Genomic DNA, 21539 nt, shown 5'->3' with positions numbered 1-21539 from the left:
TGCTCATGAAAATCTTTCGCTATATGAATTCCTTGGTCTCTCCAATTCTTGATTGTGTAACAATTCTTTGTCCTTTCTCCGGTCCGACCAAAAGTCCTCCCGTTCCTCGTAAAAACTCTCCTAAATAGTGAAAATACATTGGCACTGGTTGGAAATCACCAAAACACCCTTTCAACTCAATACTTAATAAAAAACAAAAGAGCAAAAAGAATAAGCGCCCGATCCAACACGGTCGTGTCAGGTGACACGGGTGGCCGTGTTGCACCACTGATTTTCTAATTCTTTTTTTCGAAGCAAAGGCAACCTGACACGGCCGTGTCAACTGACATGGTTGGCTGTGTTGCACCACTAATTTTCCATTTTCTCAAATTCTTGTAAGGCTATCATCATGCCACGACCCATGTCAAGTGACACGGGTGGTCGTGGCAGGCCTCATGTAGCTTGGCCATTTCCTTCCCGAAACACCGGATTTCTCCACTTTCTCGCACCGAGTCTTTTGGGTTTTCTAGTTGGACCTCAAACGTAGAAAATGCACACACCCAAAGCGTAAAAGGAGACAAAAATAGAAATAACACTAAATAACGATGAAACAGTAAAATAAGCTATTGGTGAAAGAAATAGACTCAACAAAGCATTAATTAAAATAAAGTTATACAAATTATCTGGATTCTCTCCGAATAAGTGATAAAATACATAGCATAAGTGGTGATGGATCACAACCCCAAACTTATCTCATTGCTTGTCCTCAAGAAATTTATGTCACTCCCAGAAATAATTGAAGAATCAACTTTTACCAAAATATTGTTGAAATCTTTCACAACTTACTCGTTTTTCTTCTTTCAGTATCCCTAGCTTTCCGTAATTATTCGTTCCGCCAAACTTCCACATAGGAGTACTACTTAACTTGTCTGCTTGTTTCACACACTTGCATAGACTCTCGCGGCTATAGTATTTTCACTCATGATTTCATAGTATGAAATACCGACTCGTAAGCTTGAATGAATTCTCCTTTCATCTCACCTGCATAATACACACACTTTCGAGGTCTTTCAAGTTATAGCGGGGCTTGGGTTAAGGTGGGATATAAAAGGGGTAGAAATGGTTTTTGGGTTCAGAGTCAATGTCATTATTCTTTTCACTGTGTTTGTTATAACATATCATTTACATTTCTTTTTCTTTTTTAGTTCCATTACTCAGTTCTTTTTGTCTTTGGTTTTATACCCAACTGAGTGTTTCTCATTCAGTGAGTCCTTTTTTTATGGTCGTTTTTCTTGTTTTTTTTCGCACTCACCTTACTTTCAGTTTCTTATGGGGCTACCCCAAACTTAGAATTGAACACAGCTTGAAGAACATAACACTCTCTATGAATAGGGTAAGGAAGTGTTTGGGCCACAGGTTACATTCATGTGGTGATATATACAAACAAAAGGATACAGACTCAAATTGGGTGATCGAAGGGTAATAATTAATAAGGTTGGCTTGAAAGGCTCAGGGTTAAAAGAAAAAAACTTACCTCATTGTATATACTAATGCAGTGAAATTCGAGGAGAACTTACGCAAACTATTAGTGATAGAGACATACCTAAATTATCTCTCATGATGAATCTTGTGTTTGTCTTTTAATTCTCACCATGTTTGGTAAAGCTAGCCATTTTCATAATACCTCTAGTGTGGTCCAACTTCCCTCTTAAGTTGGGATGTACATGGTTCCTCTGTTTGTCGAGCTCAAGAAAGTTGTGTTTGATCATCTATAACAGTATCAACATTTTCAGGGGTAATTCTCTGGCAGTAATCAATCATCTATTATTACTAACCTTCGTCACTTATTCAAACACTAAACTCCAACAATTGTGTGTTACTTAACAACACTTAATCAAAATAAACAATCAACGTAGTAACAAAAACAATAATAAACAGAAACTAGTAAACCTCCCCCAAACCCGAACTAAATATTGGCCTCAATGTTTTAAAAAAAGAAAGAGAGAGGGCTGACTTACAGTGCCCTCATTGAGGTGGAGGAGGAAAATGCAACATCATGGATTGCATTTCTTTCAAAATGGCTCCTTCTGTCTCCCTTTGCTGAGAGACTGTATATCACCTGACTACAGAATAAAACAAATAACAAAAATGAAAATTCATTAGTAAGTAAAAACGTGGGTTGTCTCCCACTAAGCGTTTCGTTTAACGTCGCATGGTTGGACAGTTTACCATACTATCTATGTAGATAAACATTCTTTACCAGGCCAATTCCTCTTCCATGAGGATAAGTCCTCTCCTTTTTCTTTTCTTTTTTTTCTTTTGGACTGGAACTAGGAATTTTTTCATTTGGAGTTGCTAATGTAGGTGGTGGTAGTTGAGAAGGTTTTCTATCGTTTTTTTCTGATGTTGGTATGTTACTTTGCCTTCTTACATCTATCCCGATCATGCCTACTAGATAGTGATGTTCGTTTTCTACCTCTAGCTTCCTGTTTTCAATCACATTCAAGGTTATTTCAACATCATAAACTTTTAAAGTTAACTTGCCCTGGTCCAAGTCGAGATTTCATCGACTTGTCCATATGAATGGTCGTCCAAGAATGATATGTGCCTCTTCATCTTCAAGTATGTTTATGATCACAAAATCAATAGGAAAACTCCATTCCCCTATTGTCACCAACATGTCTTATTCTATCCCATATGCATTATTTATCTAGTGATCTGCAAACTCCAGATTTGTCCATGTATCACTGACATTTTCAATACCCAACCTGTGATAGATTGATAATGACATCAGACTCACACTAGCTCCATAATTAATTAGTACCTTTTTGAAAGTTCTCTCTTTTATAGTGCATGATATTATGACTGCTTCAAGATCCTTCTGTTTGTTTGGAATTCTCTTACTTAGTGATATTGCACTACATTTTTCCTTTCAGACTATTTATTCTTTTACTGTTGGTCTCTTTTTGACGATTACCTCTTCCATGAATTTAGTGTACATGGAAATTCGCTCGAGTGCTTCAAACAAAGGCATATGACTCTCTATCGTTTTGAACATTGTCATGAATTTCTCAAAGTTTGTCTCTCTAGGTTCCTTTTTTGTTTCTCTCAGAGGATGTGGTAACTTAATCACAAGTTTAGTCTCCTTTTTATTTTTATTTTCGGTTGGATTTCTGGGTGGTATAACTTTTTCATCTTTAGCAGCCTTTTTACTTATCGTCGTGACAACATTAACATTCTCATGATTTCTTAGATTTTGTACTATTTCACTTGGTAAGGAATCCGGTGTTCAAGAACTTACTATTTGTTATGCTATCTGACCCATCTGAACTTCAAGAGTTTTGATAGAGGCGGTGGTGTTTTTCTGATTGTTTCTAGTCTCTTCTTGGAACTGAATATTGTGAGCTGCCATTTTCTCAATGGAAATCTCCCAGTCTACTTTCTTTGGAGTTTATTGTTGATATTGAGTCTGGTATTGACCTTGACCCTGTTATGGAACATTCCCTTTCTGATCTTTCCAAGAGAATTTGGATAATTCTTCCAACCTGGATTGTAAGTGTTGGAGTAGGGATTATTCTGCTTCAAAAAATTTATCTCTTCAATTTGTTGATGGGTTACAAAGCAATACACTGTGTGGTGAGGTCCATTACAAATCTCACAACTGATGGTCTGAGCAGGTTGAACTTGAGCTACTTGTTGAGTACCTATATCCATAGCCTTCAACTTCTTTTCCACTTCAGCAGCTACTGTATCTTCCAACCGGATTTTATTATTTTCAGCTTAAGATTAATAACTCCCTTAGGTTTTTTCGTACACCTATCATACAACTCCAAATGATCATTTGCAGCTATCGCTTCAATGATCTTTTTAATATCGGTAGCTGTTGAAAAATTGGTTGAGCCACCGACTGCTGTATCGGTCAACTGTTTTGTCTTTATTTTGAGACCATTAACAAACATCTGCATATGTTTAGTCTGATCTGTATTATGATTTGGGCAACCCACAAGGACCCTTTTGAATCTTTTGTAGGCATCTCTCAAAGACTCACCCTCCTTCTGTTTAAAGTTCAAGATTTCATACATTTTTCTCAAAAATGCCGATGCTGGAAAATACTCATTTAAGAAAGCCTTTTCCATATCTTCCCATGATGTAATACTGCCAGCTGGGAGAGAATAGAACCATTCTTCCTCCTCTTCAGCTAAACTGAACAGGGACATTCTTAACTTCTTTGCTTCATCAGTATGACCACCAATTTTTAAAGTAGTACTCATGATCAGAAATCTCTGCAAGTGCTTGTTTGCATCTTCATTCACCTTTCCGGTGATAGGTTTCATTTCAAGTTGATTGATTGTGCTTGGATGTAGTTGAAAATTAGGCACATTCACTGGTTGGTTGACAATTGTTAATCTACCACCTAGTGCATTTTCACCTTCATAGTCACCAAGGAGCCTTTCTGGAGGTGGAGGATCATCAGCCATTGTTTATGTTTCTGAGTCTAAATCTGAGTTAACTGAGGGAACTTCCTCTTTGACCTCTCTTTATGGATCTTTTTCTGACTCTGAATCTGGCTATGAATGAACAATTGGTTGTTCTTTGTCCGATTTCATCTTTGCTAATCTAGCTTGTCCAAGTCTTACACGCAAAGTTCTTTTGATTTCTATATTAAAAGGAAATTCAGTTGAGGTCTTACCCCATATTAAATATCAGAGGCAGATTAGTTGATAAAAGTCGAAATAAATTAAATGACAGAAATAAAGTTTTAGTTGCAGTGTAACACAATTTCAATTGAACTTAATTTAAACTTTGTATTTTGGTAGTCCCCGACAACGACGTCAAAACCTTGATCGGAAAAATAACAAGTGTATTATTTTTCGTTTTGCATAAATAAAGGGAAAATTCCCCAAAAATTCCCCATATGTTAGTGATGAGTTTTAATTGATTAAGTCATTCTTTGGAGAACACTCAACCATTCATTCACAAGTATGAATCCTTAAACCAAGACATCATCCATGAGAAGGGCTCCAACTTGGATAATTCAACAAGTATGCCACTAGCTCTCATGTAAGGAAAAAAGGTCAAGTTTCCACACAATGCCATGAAGAATGGGAGACTTACAATCTCACTTACTAGAATGATATGCCTTCTTGATCAAATTTAGCTCTATGTTAAGCAATCGTAATTGGACTTGTGTAGAAGTCACAACTATGTGAGGTCGTCATGGAAGTAATTTTGAAAAACAATATTGTCATTACAAATGCAAACTCAAAGTCATTACAGATATAAATTAGGGACACCCCCTAGCATTAGGGGGTTTATCTACTCATATTGTTCAAAATAGATTCAAAATAAGAATTAGACATTACAAGTGATTGGATAACTCGGATCTTCAATTGCGCCCGCTCATGAAAATCTTTCGCTCTTCGAATTCCTTGATCTCTCTAATTCTTGATAGTGTAACAATTATTTGTCATGTCTCCGGTCCAACCAAAAGTCCTCTCATTCCTCGTAAAAACTCTCTTAAATAGTGAAAATCCATTGGCATTAGTTGAAATCCCTAAAACACCCTTTTAGCTCAATAATTGATAAAAAAAATAAAAGAGCAAAAAGAATCAGCGCCTGAGCTAACACGACCGTGTCAGCTGATACGGGTGACCGTGTTGCACCACCGATTTTCCAATTCTTTTTTTCCAAGCTCAGGCAGCCTGACACGGGTGGCCGTGTTGCACCACTAATTTTCTATTTTCCTGAATTCTTGCAAGGCTATCATCCTGCCATGGCCCGTGTCAGGTGACACGGGTGGCTGTGGCAGGCCTCCTGTAGCTTGTCCATTTCCTTCCCGAAATACCAGATTTCTCCACTTTCTCGCACCGAGTCTTTTGGGTCTTCTACTTGGACCTGAAACGCAGAAAATGCACACACCCAAAGCGTAAAAGGAGACAAAAATAGAAATGACTCTAAATAATGATGAAACGGTAAAATAAGCTACCAGTGAAGGAAATAGACTCAACAAAACATTGATTAAAATAAAGTAATACAAGTTACTTGGATTCTCGCTGAATAAGTGACAAAATACATAGCATAAATGGTGACTGATCAAATATTTTAGCAAGGTCATACGTTTTCCTCTCCCAAGGTAACCTTATTCTCTTGTTATTTTCTTTATTTTGATAATAGATTTCAACAATTAAAATGAAAACATAATGAATAACATAATCTTAAACTAAACACTCGATTAATTTTAATTAAATTCCCTAATTATTTTGGCTAGAACACAAAAATTAATATTAAAAATGAATAAAAATCAGGCGCAATAATGCTCGAAAAATTAAAATAAATGCACTAAAATGATCAGCACAAAATAAACTTCTGGGAAACATACAAGTTTTGAAATAAAAAATGACCGGTTAAAAGGCCCAGGTTGATCAAAATGCAATTTAAAAAGTATTCGAAAAATTAAAATGAGCATGCCATGTTAAATTATGTGAATCATAGTTTAAGAATACTGACATCTGCAAGCTTGATTTTGAAAATTTTCTCCCGCTAATTCAACGTACACTTGAGAAACGATTCGACTCATCTGTAGATCCGAAAAATTATTTCTAGCGATATTCTAAACAAATATGTGGAATGAAATGCATGCTTTGATGAGTACATGATGTAAATGTCTTGTGAATGCGTTGAATTACTAATAGAATAATTGTGAATAGATAATCAGATGCATAGGAATCATTCTTAGACCATTTTCATCTAATTCTCAAACAGAATAAAAACCCTACAAAGATTCCAATGTTAATAATACTCTTGATTGTCACCTTTTGAACCTCTGAAACATGATGCAATGGAATGGATGATGCATTGAGATAGGAAATCAAGTCTTTTGACTTCTTATCAACAAATGACTGAATGGATGTCATCAAGACCAAACAAAACGCCAAAACTCCAGACCTTTCATCTAAACCCTGATAAATTCTTTTGACTGAAAGGATGTATGATAAAATGAGATGATTTTTCTATGCTGATGCAAAATGAAAACTCAGGGTAAAATTTAGGGCATGGCAATTATGTAGTCAACAATATGCATTATCTGGTTTCTCTAATACCAGATTGTATGACAAGTTGTTTCCCATATGGCTTGCCAGTCTTCATTATCATCCATGGTCACGTTGTGCCGCATAAATTTCTCCATCTATTCCTGCATATTCAGGTTTAAAAAAATGACTCCCAATGAGTATCCTTTAGAAGAGACAACCAGATTTGTCTTGTAGTTTTTGATATCTCGCAGAGAATGTAAGATAGTTTCCACAAATCTAGCACAATCCACACAATATGAATCACCTAGAACAATCCACACAATATGAATCACAAATCTTGAGTTAACTTAGAAGTTGATTTATTTGAATACTATTGTGATGAACCAACCATATGAACATTCTAATTTTTTCATCAGCCTTTAATTTCCAAATTTTATTCCACTGAGCATTTTTGTCCCTATTTCCAAAAATACTAATGGTTTCAAAGGCAATAGAAATTGAAAACACTTCATTAGTTGTTCCGCCCCATTAGCATACATTCTCGCCATCACCAATGCTTGATGGTTGAATTGCTGAGAAAACAGAATTCTTAACTAGTTCCAATTCCAATTCCGATTATTTGTTATAATTTTAACAACAATAATATTCACTTGGCCTTCAATGTTTTTCCCCATGAAATTTGTCAACTTGATCCCCAATTCCACCCAACAGTCATGCCATACTCTTATTTTTATACCTCTTCCAATTTCCTAAAAAGACATATTATCCAAGAGGGGCTACACATTAATTATATGCTTCCACAAAATAGAGTCATGCACTCTGACATCAACTTCACTAGCCAATGTATTATTTCTAGCATACTTTCGTCTCATTACTTTATACCAAAGAGAAGTATCACCACTTTTGATCTTCCATTGTAATTTAGCAATACAAGACTTGTTCATGTTAGTGAGTTTTCTTATTCCCAAACCACCATACTTCTTAGGTCTTTATATCTCATTCCACTTAACCGTGTGTAAATGCTTCGTCCCTTTAATGTCATCCTAGATGAAGTCTATTTGAATCTTTTTGATCTCTTTTAGTCATCTTTTAGTCTTGTTCATGTTAGTGAGGTTTCTTATTCCCAAACCACCATACTTCTTAGGTCTTTATATCTCATTCCACCTAACAGTGTGTAAATGCTTCATCCCTTTAATGTCACCCTAGATGAAGTCTATTTGAATCTTTTTGATCTCTTTTAGTCATATTTTAGTCATTGTGTAAGTAGGAATTACTTCCATGACCGATTTGGTTTATGTAGCCCCTCTTGTAAAAGATAGTTGATTTCCTCTCCAATTTGAGAGTTTAGCATTTAGTTTCTTAATAGGATAATGGTAATCCTTCACTCTAGGGCTTATCTATATGAGAGGAACTCCAATATATTTACCTAACTCACTTGTTTGCTTTAGGCTTGACACTTGTATAATTTTCCTTCTCCACCAAGTGTTTCACTTCTATTGATTCATTTAGTTTTTGAATATTTCCCCCTATCAAGATCTTTGCATGCATTTTGGTGTACATTATTTTCTTCAATGATAGGATATTGCTCATCAATGATAACATTAACGAATTCCTCATTAAAAACAATAAACATGTATCCCTTAATTTGCTCTCGTGCATTGATTTCACCTACAACTATCAGAGCATCGTTTCCCTTTGTCGTATGGATGTCATTCTCCAACTCTGGTTTGTACCTTCATGGCCTATTCTTCTTTTGAACAATTGTACATGACCCTGCATTTTTTGTTGTTGTTTTCTCTGTGCCTCATCCTTTTGCAATTCCTTTTGCCTCCATAACACCACTATTCTCTACCACTACTTCTCGTTTCACCATACATCTTTCAGTATAGTGTCCAAATCTACCATAGTAGATATAATCCTTCATACCCTATACTACAATGCCTACCTTTGATATAGAACATTTCTAACAGGGGACTAGTCAAATAAACTTGTATGCACATCCTTGCATACTTTCCTCTTTCCCTTGTAAGCGTATTTTGTTCAATTTAACCATTTTACCAATATGATCACCAATGAAAGTAAGGACTCTATCATCGTAATACTCAATAGGTAATCCAGTGATTCTGACCCATATTACACGTTGTTCGATTAAATCATTTGAAGGACAAATTTTTTCACTCCATTCCCTTATTGAAAGGTAATGATCATATATTAGCCAAGAGCCTTACAATTAGGATGAATATTGATCCTCTTCACTAGTGAAAGTGACTAGGTAATATTATTTCCCTGATCTACTATATTTACGACTCCTCTTCTACGCCTACATCTATTAGAGTCTATTTTCAAGCGCCTTGTACCCTATCATTCTCCCTAGTATCTTGACTATTACTCCTCATTTCTATGGCTTCACAATCTTTCTTTCTTCCATCTTTGAGAGTATAAATTTATGAATTTCATGCCCCTCAATTTCTTCTCTTCAATCTTCAAACCTCTAGTTACTTCACTTCTAACATTTGATATTGCATTTGTATAAGTGTGTTCCATTGTTTCTTCAGTTTCCTTCATCTTCTTTCTTGTCATCATATTCTTATACGTAATAATCCATTTACTTCTATTATCATCAACATGCTCACACCCTAATTTTTTATATACTAGTGGCATGTTTGGCATATATGAGAAGATTGTCTCTCCTCATTTCACTCTTTTAGTGCTTAAATATTTCAAGTCATCTTTTTCATCTTGTTTCTTGTGGTTTGCATTAGCAAACCCTATCAGAGGAATGCTCATGTTCCTGGTTATTTTGGATATTAAGACACACAATAATGAAATTTTTGTACAATGTGTGACTAGTAACATATTTCAATACACTTTCTAATTTTTTCATCCTCTATCTCTATTTCTTTTACTTTATCTCTAGTAATACATATTCTTTTAAAAAATAAATTACTTATTCTCATTCTATTTATATCAACCATCATCCCACTAACATATTTTATTCGACTTTATATAAAGTTGACATTTTATTTCTCTATTATATGATACAAAATTTAATCCTCTTGATAAAATATTAAATATTTTAAAATTTAATAAATTTAATATACTCAAAAATAACTATCAATTTGATAGTTGGATTGATTAAATTTAATTTTTTTTCATAGAACTATTAAGTTGAGTAAACTTATTTTCTACTACTAAATGAAACTCTTAAAATTGATATATTATTGATAACTCAATTGTTATATGTAGTTAAGTTAAATACGTTTAAGTTGTTGATCTAAGGTTTAATCTTTAGCAACAACATTTTTTTCTTTTGTATTTCTCATAAAATAAAATACCATTATATCAACATTTTTTTAAAAATATTTCAAACAATTTATTATAAAAATATTGTAGACAAAACGTTTGGGAGATTAGGTGTTATAAATAAATCAATCTTAACTTTATTTTTGGACTTAGTCGTATATAACCTATTTCAGGTTTCTTCCTGCCACCCCTTAATTTTAACCTAACACCTTCAAGGGGGTTGCGATTACATTTTTACCCTTACTAAAAATTTATGTTTATGATGAGTACCAAATTTTTAATGCAGATACTAGATTTTTTAAAGCATTTTTTACCATTTGGATGAAGAATTTATGGATTTTTTCAAGTGTACATGATATTTTGCAAAATAATGCAAAAATACCATAAATTTTGTAAATTGAAGATAAAATATCAAGGATTTATGGGAAAATGATGAAGGAATAGTTTAAAATACCCGAGACAAAATCACTAGATATTTGGAAAGTACCGGTAGCATATAAGACCTGTCGCTTTTTATTGAAAAATTCGACACACGCCAAGATTTTCGGATATTTTAAAAAAACTGGTACACACCAAAATTTATAGATGTTTTAAAAATCTGGTCCACACCAAAATTTCCAGATTTTTAAAAAATCTAGTAGGTAGTAATGAATTTATGGAAAAACATATTTTTAGTTTTGACATTTTAAAGAAACTATACAAGATAAAACACATACATATAATGCAAAAGTGATATAATATCAATACAAAACAAATTATGTCGACTTCCTAACTTCTTCTTCCTAGTGCCTAATATACCCCACATATGCTAATTCACATACTATTGCAACTTAACTACATTTCTGTCTCTATCGGTCTGTGACGGGAGGCAAAGGACAATTGGGTTTCAACTTCACCTGAACCCAATGATTATTGTTAACAAAACCAACTGCAATCATTTCGTGTCAATTGAAAGTTATGCATGAAGCTATCACTAAGGTGAATAATATAATATTAAGATTTCTGGACAACGAGAACAATATAAAACTGTATCTAGAAGCAATAGTGTAACTCATATCAGGAATCTTTATCCATTTCTCATGACCATGCACACCCAAACTAGCCACCTGCAACACACTCCTAACTTTTTGTACTGTGTCATAGAACAAATTGGAATACAATTGAAGGTGTTAATAAAATTCAGTATCTAACTGCGTCTGAACCAAAGACCAAGACTCTTCGCCTCATCCAAGTAAAGCTGCAATAGCCCGAAAATCACAATTTCCATCGCCTCCCACATCAACAATGTCATCAATGTACTGATGCAAGAAAACAGGAAACAGAGACAAATATTTTAGTTTTGAATACACGCTACACGGTTGACGTTCATTTTGTTTTATACATGATATCTTCATACTCTCACTTCCCTGCGAGCCCTCAACATACTCCCACTATGAAGGATCACAATGGACATCACTTTCATCACCTTTTTTTACTCTTGTTATTTCCCTTCCTTGGATTGTTAACTGGTGGCGGACACATGAAACTTGTGGATAAATGTGTTAGTTCTCGCACTTTATTCTTCATCATCATTTGGCCTACAATATTGAGTTACCTAAATACTTCTTGAGCTATTCACACTCTTCTTTTAAATCCAACTGTGTCCCCCCTTCTTCTTCAATGACCTCATGATCTTTAATTAATGATTTCTTCCAAAACACATGTATCAATTCTAACAGAATATTCTCTCCTTGTATTTGATAACCTACAAGTTCACACGCACAAGGTAACCCATGTGTTGGTCTAATAAAGCATCATGTGCTGCTCTTTTACAACCAGCCAATTTTATCCTTTCCAGCTCCTTTCTAATGTGTTGTATACACTGCCTTAAAATAAAATCGTGCAATATGGAGTAAAATGAAGTGTTATACCGATGCTCACTATTGGCAACACTTTTCCGAAATGATACTCTAATTGAACCTAATTGAAGTTTCAACATGGTGTTAACAACATCCCAACTTCTACAGAAATCTCCCATGCTACTTGACAACATATTTTTTTAGTCTCTAGTGAGTAGACTCAACCCTAAAAATATAAACAATACAAGATTCCATCATTTGATAATTAGTAATGTAACTATATTCATTTTCACACCAATGTACATGTTCGTTGTTGTGTTCCCTATATGAGTGACTCTATTAGTCCAAGAAATAACAAATCTTTCTTTATAGGGTGTCAATCATGTTTCGTGCACATACTGAATAAATTTTAAAATATCAACACATACAAATTCAAAATGTTTTAGTTGTACAAAAAAATCACTATATATGATGTTGTTCCACATATCCATAACATGCTCATGCATATATGATTCGGCATACTCTTTACAATCAATACTAACATTTTTTGAAATAAGGAACAAACACAACAAATGAGTTGAGTTTGAAAGCACAACTTCCACATCATTTATCAACTTCAGTTCACAGTCAATAACCAAAACATTCGGTAGCAACTTCTCAAAAGCGAACAACTCTTTTAGCTTCCCTAGTGGCCATGTGAATTTTTCCTCCATTTCATGTTCCATATATGCAAATCCAACCGAAAATGTCAACTTCGTGGATGTAACACTAACAATCTCAAGTAGTGGTAGTTGGTACTTGTTTGTTTTGTACGTACATTAATAAAAAAAGCAACCGCAACAACTTCAGAATGTAATAAATACAAATAGAAGCAATTGGCATAGGAAGTACCTACTTTTTTTGTATGTGCAATCAAATATCAACACAAGATGAAACATGTTCAACAACTTCAGTGAATCAGAGTGCGTCCAAATAATACCAACAACAACACTTAAAGCGTCCTTGTTTCTTGTCCAGTACATGTATACATTTACATGAATAAGACTCAGCAGATATTGCATTTCAATCAACGCACCTCTCTTTCTCGTCCAATATGTAGATGCTGCCTTATTGACCTAGGTAACACTCGTTAGGTTTTCTCTCTATCTTTCAAAGCATCAACTATGTATATCGGAGACATATTATTTGGTCATGTCATTCAGAAACTTTCTTTCATGACCTTTTAAACAACCTAATACATCATTCTCATCTAAGTCCTTATAAAGTCTATGATTGTGAAACCCACACCTAATTGTAACCTTCCAACCGCTTCCACTTGACATATATCTCAGCATAAATGAATATTTCACTTTCATCGTATAACTTCCTGCAATCACATCCTTCTTCTTGTAATTTCATCCTCTCTCACAACCCATAATCAATTTATCTTTCCTACCTCTCATCCCATTTGTGGCATCAAAACGAATAGTAACAACAATAATATCATGTTGTTTACCAACGGACTGTGTCCATGCCAAAACGTTAACCCGAGATGAAAATATCTGACATTTACAACATATACAAAATATATTATTAATGTCAGAGATATCATAAATAAAAGGGAACCATTTATGTAAAACATATCACGTCAATGGTGAAAAACTGAGTAAAATCCTAAAGGGAGTCATCAGGATCAGAATCGCACAATTGAAGAAACTGAACTACCCGATTTTTAGGTTTATGCAAAAAATCTGGTATACAACAAAATTTACCGGATTTTGGGAAATCTACCATAATAAAATGTTAGAATCTTGCAAAATTTGGATTTTTCTTTAAAAAATCGATAAAACTTCAAAACGTATCCGAATTTTTATTAAAAATCCAGAAATAATTCAAAAATGTTTCCAAAATTTTCCTAAAAAATCCGATAAAAATTCAAGAGATTTCTGAATTTTTACCAAAAAATCGATAAAAACTCATATCGGGTTTTTTTAAATGTCCAATAAAAAATATAAAAAGAAAAAAAAATTTGTCCCAAATTTCTTAAGGTAACTATCGATTTTTTAATCTTATCCATTTTTTTACAGAAAAATACTTTTTTTTACGAAATATAAATTTAGAAGAAAAATAATGTAAAAAATAAGATTGATATTATTATAAAATGTGAGGAGTCAGGGAATCGCAGAAAGTAATCTCAACCTATTCTAATCTCTAATAAGCTCATCTTTTTATAGTCAACCACTACCTAATATTTCATTTTAGTTGAAAGTTCTAGTATAAAATGGTACATTTAGAATTTCTGATAATAATTTTAACTTCAGATAAATTTTAGAAATTTCGATATATCAAAAATTATAAATATATTATTGGAATTAGTGTGTATCAGAAATTCTAATATTAAAAATTTCGTACAAAATTTATTTCATTTTTTTAAGAGCAGTTTTAGAATTATAAAACTATGATATGTCAAATTTAATTGAGATATGGCAAGGAAAAATTCTCAACCTAGTCTAATCTCAAAGCCCATCCTTCTATCCTCAACCATTTCTTCTTCTTTTTATAAAAAAATAAAATTATTTGTTTGCAAACGGTTTAATAATTATCTAAAAGATTTAAGTTAGAATTTTCTTTTGTTATAAATGTTTTTAAAATTTTATAATTAAAAATGAATTTGTAAAAGAATACTTAATACCTAAGAACCCTTGTATGAGATGGTACAATTTTTTTTTAAACTTAATCAAAAATATTTGGGAAATAATACTCGATTTCTAAAAAAAGAATAGTTGAAATTTAAGTATATTTATTTCAAAAAAAATTTAACTTCTTTTGTAAAATCACAATTAAAACTTTTATGAAATAGGATGTGATTTAAATATAGAATTTTATTGAACTTAAAAAAATATCTCACGATCAAATTTCAAATCAGTGTAATTATCATCATGTTGGGTAGACTAAGGTTTGACCCTAAAAAAATTTATATTATAAAATGAAAAAAGATGGTTTGTTTGTGCCAGAGCAGTTAGTAGACGTGGACTGTAGTATGGTTTTGAAATATATATAATTAGGTGAGCATCAAAATCAATGGGGTATCACCAATTCAGCAAAGAGTCATGAGTTTGGTTAGAAGATAAATATAAATTGTTGCTAAGATGGAGAATACTTCTAATAATTATTACTAAATAATATTTATACCAACTAAAGTGAGAGTTGTTCATTGCATAAAATGATATTTTAAATCTATATTTTTAAAGATTCTTATATATATAAAAATATTTATAATTGGTATAGTAGAGCTTATTTTTATGGGATTAAAAAGGGTAGATAATGAGTTTGTTTGTTTTAAATTTAAAATATTCTTTTTTTATATTTTTAAAATTCATTTTTATAAAACATTTTTGATAATATTAAATAAAAATTAAATTTTGATATTATATTACATAAATATACATTATTAAAAATTAAAATATATTCAAAATTAGAATTCTTTTAAAAAATATATCGCAAAAATATTTTTTATAAAAATTATTTGAAATAACTTTAAATTTAAGTGTTTTTAAAAATTTTGATATCAAAATATAAAAATTATTAAAATGTTGAAATATCTAAAATAACATTTTAAAAATAATTATTTAAATTAATTTTTCATTTTTTGAAGTTTTAAAAAATATTTATAATTTTTTAAACAAAAATATATAAAATTATAAAAATTATTTTTAAAAAAACTTAAACAAATCAGCCATATATTATGTGTAAAATATCCTCTTCGTATTTTTTTAGAGATATTCTTACTATATTTCTGAGGCCTATTTTAAGTCACATAGTTTTGTTTAAGCAAAATATCTCAATTCATTCCATTTATTGGATTTAGTACTTCGTCAGCCGATATAGAATTCTAGTGTGGATCAAATTACGAAAAAAATATTCAAATTTAAGTGTAAGTTGTTATTTTCACATCAACTAAGAATAATGAAGATGTTTGGTGTATAAGAGATGACTTATATTTATAAAGTCTTTAAACTTTTAATGGTGCTATCATGTCAAAGTCTTATAAATTATGAATATTTAGCATTATGTTATTTCCAATCCTCCCGAGCTTCCCAAAAGTGGTTTCTCTATTTGTATCATCAACCCAAATTTATCGACATACCTAATATTGAGTTGATTTGCATTTAATTTACTTTATTCTCCTTATTTTATATTGGGTAATCCAAACTTGTCTCTTAAGATACAAGTTAAACACCAAGTCTTATGTCGTGGAAATGAATGAGCAGGATACAAGTTAAACATTAAGTATTATGTGGTGGAATGAATGAGGCTCAGTTAGGCCAAAAACGAACGAATGAATTAAAAAAATGAATGTGTTGAATACATTGCGAATGCCAAATTATATATATATATATATATATATATATATATATATATATATATATATATATATATATATATATATATATATATATATATATATATATATATATATATATATATATATATATATATATATATATATATATATATATATATATATATATATATATATATGTATAACATTTGAGTTGAAAGTAATAATTATCCATAAAGCTCAACTTCAGCCTAACATAATAACAAACTCATAAAGTCTAATAGTTAAGTTTGTAATATCTCTCACATGTTTGATGGTAAATATAATGCACTTCAAACTTAGAGAGGTGCAGGTGGAAAGACTTTAGGTCCAACAGTTTTATGAGAATGTCGACGATTTGTTGGGTTGAAGAAACAGATAACAGGCGGAACAGTTCTTGTTGAAGCTTTTCTCTTACAATGTGACAACCCAAGTCAATATGTTTGGTGCGTTCATCGAATGCAGAGTTGCTTGCAATGTGACGGGTGGAAGCATTGTCACAATACATCAGACAAGGTTGAATAACAGGGAGATGAAGTACATGAAGGATGCTCGTCATCCATTGAAGTTCACAAACTGTTGAAGCCATTGCGTGATATTCTACATCTGTAGAGCTACGAGATATAGTTGCTTGTTTCTTGGACTTCCCCAAGATAAGAGAGTTACCTAAAAACATGCAGTATCCAGTGATATATTTTCTTGTGTCTAGGCATGTGACCCAATCTGAATCAGAAAAGGCCTTAAGTTGCAGACTTGAGGATGAATGGAAGAAAAGTCCATGAGCAGGAAAATTTTTCAAATACCGAAGAACACTAATAATTGTGTTGTGATGAGCTGTAGTAGACTTTGTCATGTGTTCACTCAATTGTTGGACAACAAAAACAATGTTTGAGCGTGTGCCGAGAAGATAGATTAATTTTCCAACTAGACGTCTATATGAAGTTGGATCTGATACAAGTTCACCTTCATTTGGGCGGAGGCGAGTGTCTGTTGAAATTGTAGTGGTAGCGGGTTTGCAACCTAACAGTCCAACTGTTGACAAGATATCCAAGACATACTTTCATTTATTGATATTGATCCCTGATTTGCTTCTTGCTACTTCTAAGTGTTAGGATCACAAGTAGTAGTAAGAGCGGAAATGAATGAATAAAATGCAGATGAAGTGTTATTCTATGAAATAAATTTGGAGATTTCATAAGGAGTAGAGGAATGATAAGTATTGCATATGAGATCATTTAAATATGCATGTGTTGTTTTGGTTATTGTGGATTTTCTAATGCGACGTTGAGTTTCTTGAATATAAGTGTTGGAAGGTGAATTAGGATGGTTCTTAGTTTCCTGAATAGGTGAAGGTTTAGTGGAAGGTGGAGTAAGAGTGTTTTGGGGTAATGTGGTATGGATTTCAGGTTGCCTATTAAGGTCTGTGTGGTCAGAGGGGAATTAAAAAAAGGGAATGTTTGAGGATGTGGTTTATAAAGGTAGATCTAGTATTGAGGTCAGAGAGGAGACAACCATTAGTTCCATTTGGACAACCTAAGAAAATACATCTACTAGCTCTAGGGTCAAGTTTGTCCATATATATATATATATATATATATATATATATATATATATATATATATATATATATATATATATATATATATATATATATATATATATATATATATATATATATATATATATATATATATATATATATATATATATGTTGCATTTGGTGAAATATTAAGTATAACATGTAATAGACAAGGTCGACAGTTATGGCACATCGACTAGATGTTTTCGACTAACATCTTGACATGTTAGTTTCGGAAACCTCAAGGAGATATCTTGATAAATGACTTAAAAGAGTCTCGGGAGTAGACTTAAGAGACTATTCGACATCATGTCGAGAGAAGACTCTCCGAGAGACTTTGGATACTTAGAATATTGAGGAAACCAAAGATGGAGGGCTTTATATGTAACGCCCCAAACTACTTTCAAGATTACCAACTAACACCACAAACCAACACAAGTCTTTTTAGCACGCTTTATCCTCACTCACAAGTTTTGAGGTTTCAAAGCCAAGAGGTTGATGGACATACACTTCTTCAAAAATATAACCATTCAGAAACACGCTTTTGACGTCCATCTGATATAATTTAATGGAATAATTTACAACAAAAGATACAAGGAGACAAATAGATTCTAACCTTGCGATTGGAGCAAATGTTTCATTTCATTGTGGTCAATTCCTTCTTGTTGATTATCATCTTATGCTACCAGTCGTGCTTTGTTTCTGATCACTTCACCTTTTTCATTTAGCTTGTTTTTGTAGACCCATTTGGTTCCAATCACATGGGTTCCCTTGCGTCTTGGTACGAGATCCCAAACGTCATTCTTGGAAAACTGATCAAGTACTTCGTTCATTGCCAGAAACCACTCTTTGTCTTGAAGAGCTTCTTTACAGGATGTTGGCTCTATCAAAGATACTAGTCCTAGACGTGTTTCTTCAGAAACTTTGAATGTTGATCTTGTTCTAACAGGCTCATTCTTGTTTCCCAGAATCAATTCTTCAGAAACATTTTGCCTATTTCTTTGTCTTTTCTGATTGATTGTGATTTCAGGTGCTTATGGAGTTCCTCTTTCTGTTTCTTCAGTTTCTTTGGTCTTTTCGTCAGAACCTGCAAGTGTTATCTCCAGATCTGCAAATTTCTCAACTAGCTTTGGCTTTTCAAAGTCAAGCTTGTCATCAAACCAGTCATGTATTGATTCTTCCAGAATTTGTGTTTCTGTATTATATACTTTATATCCTTTAGAACGTCCTGAGTATCCCAACATAATACACTTTTATGCCTTAGAGTCAAACTTGTTCATATTTTATTTAGTATTCAGAATAAAACAAGAACATCCAAAAGGATGAAAATATGAAATGTTGGGTTTTCTTCCCTTGCATAGTTCATAAGGATTCTTCTCCAGAATGGGTCTGATAGATATTATATTCTGAAGGTAACATGCTGTGTTCACAACTTCTTCCCAGAAGTGCTTAGCCATATTAGTTTCATTGATCATGGTTCTGGCCATTTCTTGGAGAGTCCTATTCTTTCTTTCTACAACTCCATTTTGTTGTGGAGTTCTAGGAAAAGATAAATCATGGGATATTCCATTAGAGTCAAAAAGTTATTCAAAAAGTTTGTTTTCAAATTCGCCACCATGATCACTTCTGACTCTGATGATTTTAGAGTCAAATTCATTTTGCACTTTTGAACATAAAGTGGTGAACACAGAATGTGACTCATTCTTGTGCCTTAGGAATTTCACTCATGTCCAACGACTATAATCATCAACAATGACAAGTCCATACTTCTTACCATTGGCTGACATTGTCTTAACATGTCCAAAGAGATCAATATGTAGAAGTTCCATAAGTATGGAGGTAGAAACAACATTATTGGTTTTGAAGGTTGTTTTAGAAAACTTACCTTTATGACATGCTTCATAAAGAGAATTTGAAGAAAACTTCAGCTTAGGTAGACCTTTGACTAACTCAAGTTTATTTAGATGAGAAATCCTCTTCAAGCTAATGTGACCCAAGCGTCTATGCCACACCCATTGCTGTTCATTTATAGACATCAAGAATTTTACGTTTTGATTTTTTAAATATGAAAGCTTTATTTTATATAAATGATGGTCTTCCTCTTTCCAGTGAAAAGGACTATGCCATTTTTTTGATTAACAACTTTGCATGTTTTTTAATTAAAGATTATATCATAACCGTTATCACTTAATTGACCTATGGATAACAAGTTATGCATTAATCCCTCAACATAAAGGACATCAAAAATATAAGGAAGAGATCCATTACCAACTATTCCAGATCCTCTGATTCTTCCTTTTTTATTTCCTCCAAAGCCTATGAAGCCAACATCTTTAAGTTCCAGGTTTTGGAACATATACTTTCATCCCATCATGTGTCATGAGCATCCAGAGTCCAGGTATCATGATTGGTGTTTTAACTCTGCTGTACAGGATATCTGCAATATACACTATTTTATCTTTTGGTACCCATAATCCTTTGGGTCCTTTAGGATTAGTTCTCCCAGAGTTTCTGAAAACTTTGGGTTTTCTAGCGTTATTAAACTTCTATGTTTATGCAGGTGTATAATGATAAGAAAAGGGAGATTTATATTTGTTTTCTATAGTAGGTTTCTAATCATCATCATCAGAATCATATCCAATTCCTCTTTTTCTATTATGACTTACACCATAGATCATAAAATCCATTTTTCTTCTTTCTAGACCGTTGTTCATAAATTTTTGAAAAACTTTTTCATATTTGTATAAAATAGTGTCAAAAGTAGGTGGAGCTTTAGAAAGAGTTTCTTCAAGTTTTGAACATTTCTTGGTTGAAAATTAATTTTATTTTTCAAGAATAAAACTATTTTCTTTGAGTTCAGAAACTTCTTTCTCAAGCTTATCACACTCTTCAACAATCTTTTCATGAACCTTTTTCAGGTTCTTGAATTTCTGTCAAAGCTTCTGATACAAGCTCAGAGATTCTGACAAACAGGCTTCTGGATAAGAACGAGAAAAGTCAGAGAATAGCTCTTCAAGGTCAGATTCTATTTCAGATGAACTTCTAGAGGTAGTGGCCATGAATGCTACGTTTTCTTGCTCCTCTTCAGAATTAGGTTCTGAAGCTTCAGATTCAGAGTCGTCCCATGTTGCCATAAGTCCTTTCTTCTTTTCTTTGAAGGAGCTCTTCTTGAATCTTTATGGAGCTATCCTTCTTTAGCTTTAGAAATTCATTTCTTTAGTGTCCAGACTCTTTACATTCATAACACCTCACTTCCTTGTTGGATCTGCCTCTGGAGGTTTAATCTGGACGTTCTCCCTTTTGTCTGGGCCATCTGAAGTCGTTTTGTCTTTTTCTCCAGAGTTGTTTGATTCTTCTTGAAAGAAGAGATATTTTTTCTTCATCATCATAATCTTCATTTTCATAGTCATCGTCTTCTTCCTCTTCACCTTGAAAGGCTTTGTTCATTT

The sequence above is a fragment of the Lathyrus oleraceus genome, chromosome 2 (genome assembly GCF_024323335.1).
Source record: "Lathyrus oleraceus cultivar Zhongwan6 chromosome 2, CAAS_Psat_ZW6_1.0, whole genome shotgun sequence".
Lineage (NCBI taxonomy): Eukaryota > Viridiplantae > Streptophyta > Magnoliopsida > Fabales > Fabaceae > Lathyrus > Lathyrus oleraceus.
This window is presented reverse-complemented; position numbering follows the sequence as displayed.